Below are 12031 nucleotides of genomic sequence, written 5' to 3' on the forward strand. Positions count from 1 at the left end.
CAAAAACAAACACATATTTAATGAATCAATCAGTTCTGTGCTTCTAAGACTACACCTGAGGGAGAGGAGGATGCTTCAGTTCCAACAGCCTTATCAAGGGTAATGTCGTCCACTTAATAGAAATGTAATTGCTCCTCATTCCTCTTTTCTCATTAAGTCAATCCCGCTACTTGGAAGTCTCATAGCAGTGATCCACAAATTTATAAGAAAAAGATGTCTCTTGCTGAGCTGAGAGGCCACTAAAGCCCGGATTCATCGCTTACTCCTGAGTGCTGTATGTAACACTCACGTTAGAAAATTATGGGCAAAAACTCTCAGGAAACCATTGGTTGTAAAGGCACAGAAACAATAGAAACAAAATCTCACCTTATACCTTTACCCTCCACAGACGAGAGCTCACGGACCAGCTATCCAGCTAGAAATGTTAACAACTATTTTCTCTTCTTTTACCAGCTCTGTGTTTTACACACATTACCTAATTTAATCTTCACTACTAACAATGCACTAATGGTTATCTCCATTTTACAGATAAGGGAATTAAATCCCAGAGAGGTTAATTGACTTGTTCAAGGCAACACAGGTGGTAAATGGCTATGCCTACAAGTCTACATTGTCAGGCTTTACCTTCTTGAATGAGATTGTCAGGAATAGGGACACCTATGTTATAGAAGAAAGGTTGGCCAACATTTTTTGTAAAGGGCTGGATGGTAAATATTTTAGGCTCTGCATGCCATATGGTATCTATTGCTACTACTCAACTCTGCTATTGTAGGGCGAAGGCAGCTGTAGACATACAGAAATGAATAGGCTTGGCCATATTCCAACAAACTTTATTTACAAAAACAGAAAATGGGTAGATTGGCCTGTAGACTGTAGTGTGCCAGCCCCTGCTATAGGTAATTAAGCTGTTTGTCAGGCAACTGGGATTCTGATTATGGATTTATCATTAACCTATTACTTGACTTGGGGAAGTCACTATTTTTAGAGGCCTTGTTTCATCATCAGTAAAATAAATTAAATCATTTAATGTTTCCCAAAATGTGGACCATGAACCAGTGACACTGAAATGTAGGTTTCATGACAACAGAGATAGGTCTATTTTGTTCAATGCCAAATCTCCTAAAGCCTAAAACAGTGTCTGACACGTGCAAAGTGCTAGATATTGGCCGAATTAATGAATAAACTAAATGAAACACTATGTGTACTAGATTTCAGAATGGAAGGCCTGACATAAACTAGATGTTGTGCCCTAAACTGTAGTCTCTATAACTGACTTCTGGTACCCTTGTTACTGCACAAAATTGGGATTCTCTGCCCGATGTGCATAAACAAGCCAGTTAATTACAGCATCAGCCTTTGGGAAAAGAGATCAGCTTTTACTCTGCAAGATCCATCTGCAGGGAGAACAGGGGCTTGTGCTCTCAGATCTGTCTCCCTGATTCAAGATTTGGGGCAAAATTTAAGAGCTTAGGGAGAACAGGCTAACATGTGAAAATGCTGGTGGGACAGGTTTTGTTTGGTGGGCTTCAAGAATTTATGATGAGGTTTTAAACATTTATGACAGGGTTCCAAACATTTATGATGAGGTGGAGAAGGAATTTTAACACCAGATCTTCCTGAATGACTGACCCCTCACTTCTGAGAGGAGTCTGACATTCAAGTTCTGGTCTTTCCCCATCCTTGTGTTCTGTGGAAAGGAGGATCTTTGGTTCCGAGGTGGTTTCAGGTCAAGATTTCTTCTTTTGCACATGCCCTGGCTACGTGACTTTGCAGTTTTTCTGAAAGAAAATCAGTAATCACTATGTTGATAGAGATGGAGTCTGTTTGAACTGATTCTAAATGTGCCCGTCTTTACACCCTCATCTACATTGTCTAAGCAAAGACATTTGGGGAGTAAAAGGGTCACTGTTAATAATCACACCAGGACCACAGGCATGAACAGGGGCTGTCCCAGGCAAGCTCAGCCAGAGTCAGCTTATGTCTATTTACACTCCAGGTTCACCTCTACATTGCCTCCAAATGCCCTTTTAAACACTACTGAAACACTCCAGCCTTCACACACACAGACATCATCTTCAGAAGGAGCATGAGAAAGGTGAAGAAAACTGAAAATTGTAGCACTTCCGCATAAGAAAGTGAGTTACTTGAAAAACACATTTTAAGGGGCCGGCCCAACAGTGTAGTGGTTAAGTTCAACACGTTCTGCTTCGGCAGCCTGGGGTCCATGGGTTCGGATCCTGGGTGTGGACTGACAGCACTCATCAAGCCATGCTGTGGCAGTGACCCACATACAAAATAGAAGAAGACCGGCACAGATGTTAGCGTGGGGCCTATCTTCCTCAAGCCAAAAGAGGAGGATTTGCAACAGGTGTTAGCTCAGGGCCAATCTTCCTCACCAAACCAAACAAAACAAAACACATTTTAAAATCAGAAGCAACTAGAGTACTTGCAATTAGCAAGTTAAAATCTCCTCCTTTTCCAGCAAGATGGAGGTCCAAAAAAAGCAAAAGCAGCTAGTTACAAAAGGTAAAGAAGATGCATTTACTCTGCTCATCTAAGTACTAATGTGCTAATTTCTCCCCCTCTACAATTCCTCCTGGCTCTAATATTCTGTCTTCTCTGTGTGTGACAGACCCCTATGGCCAATGAATCACAACGCAAATGAGTAGCAAATTCCTAACTGGCATCGGAATAGGAACTCGGTCAGAAGCACTTATGTCCTATGTGTACTTAATCTGTTGTCCTTAATGAATAAGCCTGGGTTTGCATTTCCATTACAAAAGTAGCAGACCTACCTTCCTTTCAATATTACAAGGCTGACACCTGCAAAGATGAACAAAGGATGTTTAAAGACACAGAGTCTGAAAGCTTCTGAGAGCCACATAGTGAGATATTAAACACAACTTGAGAGAATTCTATTTCAAAGGCAAGATCGTGTCTAACCATTTTTAGTACCTCTTTAAACGTGAAAACAAAGAGAAACAAAACTCCTTGGAGAAGTTTCTGCTCCAAACCCAAGCCACAGACCCTTAGCAAATGTTCCCACAGTAATCAATGAGCTCCTAACAAATGCTGTAAGGACTGGGCAGTGGAGAGGTAGAACATTTGCTCTGATTCAGCGATTTTTATGAGAGTCATTAAGTGAAGACGAGCAAGTAACTATGTCGAGCAGGATGCAGCTCTGTGATGTGAAAGTCTGGGCAAACCTGTGAAAGAGAGAACCCTTCAAATCAAATCAAATCAAATGGGGGTCATTTTGGGGGAAAGATCTTGTTTTTCATTTATAATAATCTTTTAATGAGAAGAAAATGGTCCAAACACCTCTGAGTTATTATATCTTATAAGGAGAAGACAGATTTTGAAAAAAATAATTAAGAAAAAAATTTAGGTAATTTACCTTCAAATATCTTAGGTATCTTGGACAAAAATTTGCACATTTTGCAAATACAAGACAGTAACCCCATTTTAAGCCTTAACCTACCACTTGTCTATAACTTAGGCTAAAAAGTTGTTCAAGAAAGTGATTGACACGTTTGGAATTTATAGATTTAAAATTTGTTATAAAGAATTATAAAAGTTCTTTTTTGAAGTAATTTCCCTGCCCCCTTCATTCAATTGTAATCAGTCTCTGTCACCACCTTTACTAATTCTGTCGCTTATTTTATAACTCATTACTGATACTAATTGATGTAACTGGCTGGTATTTGTCGTCTGAACCTACTTGATGCAAACTTATGGTTAAGCTACAATGTTAAGAAATAAACCAATGATGAGACAGCATAGAGATGAGAGTTTCATGTAAGGAGGAACTTTTCAATCTTTAGCACTTATTTACTCCGTACTCCCCATAGCAAGGAGTAACTTCAAAATGAACACCAAGCTGTTCACTCATTCAAGTTTGTTAAGGACCTAATAATGTTCAAGCATTGTGTTATGTGAAGACTTATGATCATGATGAACCTTCCCTCCCATTTTGGATCTTACAGTCCAGTAGGGGGGACACCTATTAATCAACTTCTCAGGAATGTTGCAGATGATAGAGTATGTTTCTCCTTTGGATGGAGGGTTTAACATGTTCTTTCTTAATGCACTAAATAAACATTATTGAGAAATACAGCACCTTCTAAGAACCCTTCTAATTCTAGGAATCAGTGTATATCAGATACGTGAAAAAAGAGAAAAATGCATGTTTTCTTTGTGTTATGTTATTTTGCATGTGCAAAGTGTGTTTTTAGAGCCATATTAATACTGGGCTTTCCTGGTGACCAATTGAATGAGTAAGATATTTGATCTTATATTACTTGAGAAAATAGAATTAGTTGCTTCAGAGGGCAAATGCTTATAGATTCTTCTTTAGCTTAGTTCTTACACCAAGTCCACTCTCCAAACATAGATACTGTCACATTTAAGTGGCCAAGTTTTCAAACAGAGAATAAAAATCCATACATACATTTCTAAATTAGTTATTTAGCTACAATTATTCTAGACTTATAAGTTGTAAACCATATTTTCTATATACAGTAGATTTGAGGGATATGGCGCACTTTGCCACTTATTGGCAGTTTGTCTTCCAAGTCTCAGTTCTAGCTTTTGCAAAATGAGCATCCACCTCAAAAAGTCATGGTAAGGTCTGCATGAAATTACTTATGCAATATTCTTAGAAGCACAGTAAGAGACACATGGTAAAAATATTGATAATGTGGATTTTGTGGTGTTCTTGTCATTTTTTTTCTTAATGAACTAAGATTTTAGCTTACAGAAAGTGGTCAGAGTAGTAGTATATTTCTTTGCAATAATGAACTTCTCGGTGTGTGTTTAGTAAAATTACTCTGATTTATTGTTCCAAAGTTTTCCAATTATCCATATCAAGCTTGATCAAGTTAAAGTAATCTTATGTGAATATCTTTTTCAAATTATGCAGAATTAAGATAGCATTTAGATGAAAAAATATTTGAATGAACTTGTCATGATTCTATAAATTGATCTTATTTGCTACGAATTATTTTAATGAATGAATGCTGCATGACAAAATCTGCTGAAAACAGGCACACATATTTCTATTTTATTTGAATTACAATTTGATTCATTAGTAAAACTAAAAATGTAGGGCCTAGAATGATTTTGTTCAAAGAAGTTTAGAAAATAAGTCCTTTTGTAAAAAGAAGTAGGACATAGAGTTATTTCTTTGTTTCATTCTGTTGCTCAAGGTAAAGCTGGGTCACAAATATCTGTGGAAATTTTGAAATGGCCCTGTGGATCACTTTCCCTCCACCTACTTTTCCCTGCCACACTCACAGATAACCTTCTACATATTTATAGTTTGAGAGTAGCAAATGACTCTCTAAGAGTTAATTTCAACTACACATTGGTGGGCAGTAACTTTGGTCTGAGTGCCAATCAGAAATATATGTCAAAAAAATGCCACCTTCTGTCTTATTAAAGCTGACTTAGCAGAAAGAGATGAAATTTAGGGCAAGTCAGAATTCTTGTCTCATTGTCCTATTTTCAGTAAGAGATGGAATTTAGGGCAACTCAGAATTCTCTCTTCTGTCCTATTTTATTGCATCTATGTTTATTCATATTCAGCAAAAAGAATCCCAATTTTACCCTTTGGTTTCTTTCTTTCAAAAAAATATTTTCCCAAATTAATTTTACTTTTCATTTTAAAGTTAGTGTATGTGGTTAAAGAAAATAGGAAAGTTATGTATATACTAGAACAAAATTTTATTGAAATGGCTCAATATTCCACTGGCAGAGGAATAAACTCTGCTTTGATAAACTCTTGAAGTGTTCCTTTTGATATGCTTAGTTTTTGTGTTCATTTGATTTTTTGTGATCATAACACATGCATAGGTTTTCTTTTTTATATCATTTTTTATATCACATTTTCAGTATTGTAATATTTATGGTAGTATACATTAGAGAATTTCTAATCTATTATAGGGATGTCCCATGTTTACTTAATTTTTGTTCTATGTGTTAGGCATTTATTATTTGTTTTTATTTTAAGGCTTTGTATATTTCAATGATGTGTTATTTCTATTGTTTACTTTCTCCAAGTTTTTACTAATTCATCAAAATAAACTTCCAGAAATAAAATCAATACATCATAATTTAAGAATTGTTCTAGGCTGTTAATATATGACATATTGGAATGCATATATTGGTAGCAAACTCAGAGAGCAGTGAAAAAAAATTCTGTGTTTGCACATTGTAACCTACATCTGACTAATTTCACTCTTACACCATGCTCATTTTCTAGGTAACATTTTCTCAAAATGTAATGCATATGCAAATTTCCAATCTTGTGAAAATGCGGGTTCTGATTTAATAGGTCTGGGGCAGGGCCTGAGAATCTGCATTTCCAACAAGCTCTTGGTGTATGACTGAAATAAAACACTTGCCCCCATAGTTCCTATGGGAACCGTGGTGAAAATGATTCTGCCACAGGATGTGAATACAGGATGTATCAATATACTCCTTTATTTAATCAAGCTTGTAGTAGTCCTTCCAGTCTGTCAATGTTCTTAAATCAATCATTTATTTTTTAAACTATCACTTTGAATGTTATTCTCTGGAATTAACAACCATTAGATTTACATATAAACTCCCTTGACTGAATGCATTGTGTGCAGATGTATACAATTTTAACAGTGTTTCAATTCAGGCAAGGAATCAGGTTTTTAAAATCTGCGAGAGTTCACATTTATTCAAACGTGAATAGCATAGATCGTATTAATTCTTACAATAAACAAATTTTTAAGCTTAAAAATGATCCAGTGTCACTATAAACCCTGAAATTGACTCTTAAATGATGCAAATCATGGATTTTATACATTAATCAATTATTTCCTTTTTTAAAATAATATTTCATTTGACTCTCTTCATGGTCTACACACTTTGTGAGGCCGTCAACGTCAGACCCAGTCCTTCTCGTGGTGCCATCTCTCTTTTGTTTCTCTTCTGTTTCCCTGTTCCACTCATAAGGGCCAGTGTGATTACTTTGGGCTCATGCAGATAATCTAACATAATCTCCCTATTTTAAGATTAGATGATTAGCAAACTTAATTCCATTTGCTACCTAAATTTCCCTTTGCCATGTAACCTAACTCTGTAGTTTCCAGGAATTAGCAGTGGGCATCTTTGGGAAGCCATTATTCTGCCTCTTGCAGTCAGAATTTATTATCCTTTTATATGAATTGCTAATATTTTTAAGGAGTATGTGTTTCTATGATTATAAAGGATATTTTTCTGTAATTTTATTTTCTTGCACCATCTTTGTCAGGTTTTAATTTCAGGGTTATGCTCATTTCATAAAACAGATTTGGTAGTATTCTACCTCCTGTGTTTTTTTGAACTATTTTGTGTAAGTTTGGCATTATTTTTTCCTTAAATGTTTGATATAACTTGTGAGTGAAACTGTTCTGGACTGGATTTGTGTAGGGGGGTGTATACATGTTTTTAATAATTAATTCAAATTTTAATTGTATAGAGAGATTTTCAAATATTCTCTTTCTTTTTGAGTCACTTTTGGTAAGTTTTGCTTTTTAAGGAATTTTCTCATTTTATCCAAGCTGTTCAATTATTATATAAAATATTTACTATAATATTGTCTTATTATCTTTATACTCTCTGCAGGATCTGTGGTGATGTCAACTCTTTAAAACCTGTTATCAGTAATCTGTTCTATATCTTTCTCTCTCTCTCTTTCTCTCCTCCTTTCTGTTCTTAATTGGTCGTGATACGGATTTATTCATCTTACTAAGCTTTTTAAAGAACCAATATGTGGATTTCTGCTTTTTTCTATTGTCATTTCTCTGTTTCATTGATTTCTGTTCTTGTATTTATTAATTTAATTCTCCTCTTATCATATGAACATTGAAAGCTCTAAATATCTCTATAAGCTTTGCTTTAGCTGCATCCCATAAATATTGAAATCATGTTTTCATTGTCATGATTTTGAAATATTTTCTGATTTGCCTTGTATTTCTTGTCTGACCATTGGGATATTTAGAAATGTGTTGCTTAATTCTGAAATAAGTGGCATCTTTTATAGATATTTATTTTGTTTCCAATGTAGTTTAATTTTTGTCAGAAAAATAACACTCATTATTTATTGAGAATTCTTTGTGGCCCAACTCAATGGGATGAACATTTCATGTCACATTTAAAAATAATGTGTATTCATGAGTTGTTGAAAGTAGTTTTCCATACATATCAATTACTTGGAGAAAGAACAGATGACTGTTATACCCTAATACCTCAGAGATTGAGAATGAAAATCTAACAAGATAAATCACAAATGGAGAACATTTTAAATTATTATTAAGATGCATATTTAGTTACTATTAAAATAATTATTATTTTTGATAAAATTAGAATGACTGGAGACGAACTTTTTTGTGTCTCCAATTTTTCCCTGCCTCTTTGATAAAATAAATAAAAACAAATGAATGGTTAAGTAATTTCCAAAAGGGTTAAGTAATTCTCTTTTCTCTGTCATTTGTTAATATCATACTAAGTTCTCCAAACCATATGATAAGTATTTTCAGTTAATGTTTTTACTATAAATGAATCTTGTAAAAATTGTATACAAATATGAATTCTCTATTCATTTAGTAATCATTTACTGAGTTTCTACCACATGAGTCCTCTGCTAACACCTATTAGGCACTCAGAATGCATTCAATTTTAATAAAAAATAAAACTAATTTGCACCTGATATATCACATTAAAGATCTAGAACAAAACAAGATAATAGTATTGAAGGCATAGGTTTTGCTGGTAATAATGAAATCCATCTCTCTCTCTCTCTTCTTTTATTCTACTCATTGTAAAGTTTAACTAATATTAATTTTTCCATAAAGGGTGGAAATGAATATTCTTCTCATTTTAGGAAGCAGCTTTTAATGCTTGGGGTAAAAATGAAAAATTGATGGAATCAGAGGCAAACCCCCAATCTATCTGGTTCTAATTCCTATAATTGTCCATAACAAATGGTAGTGCTTGACATGAATTTTGATGAAAACCCTAGCTGTGCATTCAGTCTTCTTTTATATACTGAAGGAAGGTAAGAAATTGGAAAGAGGCATATCAACAGAGGTCATCAACGAGTCATCGTGCACAGGAACAGAGATGCAACTGGTAGTAAGACTGTGGTATGTTAACTTCCTTGTTTCCTCTAAGCCACTTTTATGTGAGTTTTATGGCTGCAGATATGTTTGTTATTGTTATCATCATCATGATCACCATTTTACCTGCTCTGCTTCAATATGTATATTAACAAAATGATGATAGAGACTTTATTTACATACCTCCATTTTTGGTTGCTGTTCTTTTTATGTGTGTCAACAGAGTGTGGAATACGGGTTTTACACTTAATGTGTTCCATTATGGTTTGCATTGTGCCATAAGTAATCTACTTATTAATATGAAGAGGGAAAACAATTCTTTCCTTATGCAGATAATACAAATAGACTGTGATTTGGGCATCCTGAGAAAAAGTATCTATGTCCTGGGGAAATCTCTCTTCTTCCCTAGACCTAAAGAGAATGAGAACAGGAAAGTGAATTGGGAAAAAGGAAAAAAAAACATGCCTCAGAATTAGGGGAAAATAATTCTGTATGAGAATATGCTATGAATAACCTTCTCCTCTATAAGATAACTTAAGGATGTTTTATATAATTTAAATGAATTAATGGAAGATAAAAAGCTCTGTGTACTCTATATAAGGATGGCTATAAGTGTGGCCTCTATATTATAAAGTCAGAGCTGAATTAAATTCAAAGCCTATTACTTGCCAGCTGGTGATTTTGGGAAAAATGTTTAGCTTCTCTGAGATTTATTTTATTAATTTAATGTACAATACTAATGGATATTAATAGAATCTGTCACATCTATTATTTTGAAGATTCAATGAGAAAATATAAGAGGTGCTTTTCATAGTGCCTGGAATAAAGCAAGTGCTTAAAATATGATAACCATTAGTAATAAAATTGATGATGTATAAGGGGTTAGTGCCATTCAAGCTCATTAAACCAGTCATTTCTTCTCGGCTCTTCTCTTTCCGTTGAATGAGTATCAGACAGAAGGAGGAAATAGTTAATAGTGGTATGTGTTTTTTTTCCTTTTTAATGGACGTTACCCTGAGTTGGGAAATAAGAATATATTTCATTTCCTCTCATTTAAAAGTCTCAAAAATCATCTCCAGAGTCAAAAAAATGACAACTAGTAGTAGCAAGAAGGAACGTTAAGTATCAGTGTGATTTCATCCCCAATTGCAGTTCACTTTCCAAGAAAGATAGTTGATATGCAAAGTAAAATATTTCTGAGCATCTCTGGGCCTCAATCTTCTTAAACACAATACGGAAATAGCGATTATATGGCTCAGTATTTTTCCATTTAAAAGTAACAGAAAACTGAAATTCATAGTTTAGTTAAAAAACAAGAAATAAAAGATAATTGAACCTTTCAGAACCCATCTTTTGGGCACACTTTCCACTATTTTGGATTCGCTCTCAAGTGAGGTTCTCAAATGGGATGGCAAGTAGTCACCAGTGGCTTCCTTTTTACATCATCAAGTCCAGTAAAAGAGAAATTTTCTTTGTCCCCAACTGCAACAAAATTCCCAGAAATTTATCTCATTGGCCATTTTGGGACATTTGCACATATATGAACAAAGTATCCTGATTGGCTAATCCTGAACGATATCCTTTGTCCCATCCCTAGGGTGTGCATGCAGTAAACCTGACTAAGATATGAGACATTAAAAATTGTATAAAAATTAATATTTGAAGTGAATGATCTATTAATTAATTTCCAAATACAAGTGAAATTTGGGAAAGCAAAAGGCAGTCATCTCCCATAATTAATGAGAAGAAATGAGCTGAACCAGGTATCTGTCTTCCAGCTCTTCACATTTATAGTGAAACCTCAGCAGTGTCTGGTCCATAAGGCATTAACCATCAGTCTAGTTCTGAGGCTTAGCGCTGTGTCACCTGCAATGCCATCACGTGATCACTTTCACTTTCTGCTCGGCTGTAGAGAGGTGGGATACAACAGAAAGTGAGGATAAACCAAATGCAATGTAATCATGTAAGTGGTATTGCCCAACAGTAAGCGGGGGATGGAGGAAACTACTAAGGGCTGAAGAATGTAGTATTCAAACAATCTGAGGTAGGACATAATGCTGCCAGCCTGTTGTCCACACCTAGAACATATAAAAGAATTATACCTGTTGAAACATCAGGTCAGCTTCAGACTTGCCCCTGTCTCGTCCGGGGAGTTGAATCAAGACAAGCACTGACCTGCTGTGGTGGTGTTTAGCCTATGAGAACTGATAAGATTACAACTTGAGACTTGAGATGGGTTTAGTTGTAGGCAAGTAAGTTTAACACAGACACATACACATACACACACACACAACTGGCATTATTATATATATTTATCAGTGCCTACACATTTTGCTATATGAAAAAAAAAAATGACAGGCTTTTTGAGAGATAAAATGCTCCCTCATAGGAATACTTCTTCATAGGAAGAAGAATTGCATAAAGTCTCACACACAGTGATTTCTTAATTATTGATAATTATCGAGCACTTCCTCTGTGCCAAGCATCATGACTTTTCGAAAAAGTATTTTCTCATTTGGCAAGAAAAGAAGTTGTATATGTAATAGTTATAATTGTCTGAGATTGAATCCTAGCTCTAACATCTACCAGATATAGGTACTAGAGAAATGCTAGAAAATTTAGATTATCTATGTTTCCTTTACTTATTTGTAAAAGTAGACATAGTAATTACCTATCTCTAGGAGTTTCATGAGGATTCAATGGAATAATTTTGTTACTATGTTGACTAGAAGTAGTGAGTGTGGACATCCTTGCCTTCTTCGAGGTTTTGGAGATAAGCTTTCAGTTTTTCACTGTTAAGTATGATATTAGCTGTGGGCTTTTCAAATATGGTTTTTATTGTCTTGAGGTAACTTCCAGCTGTACCTAACTTGTTGAGAGTTTTTATCGTGAAAGGGTTT

Source organism: Ceratotherium simum, chromosome 30 (assembly GCF_057802395.1).
Source record: "Ceratotherium simum simum isolate JZ-2026a chromosome 30, ASM5780239v1, whole genome shotgun sequence".
Lineage (NCBI taxonomy): Eukaryota > Metazoa > Chordata > Mammalia > Perissodactyla > Rhinocerotidae > Ceratotherium > Ceratotherium simum.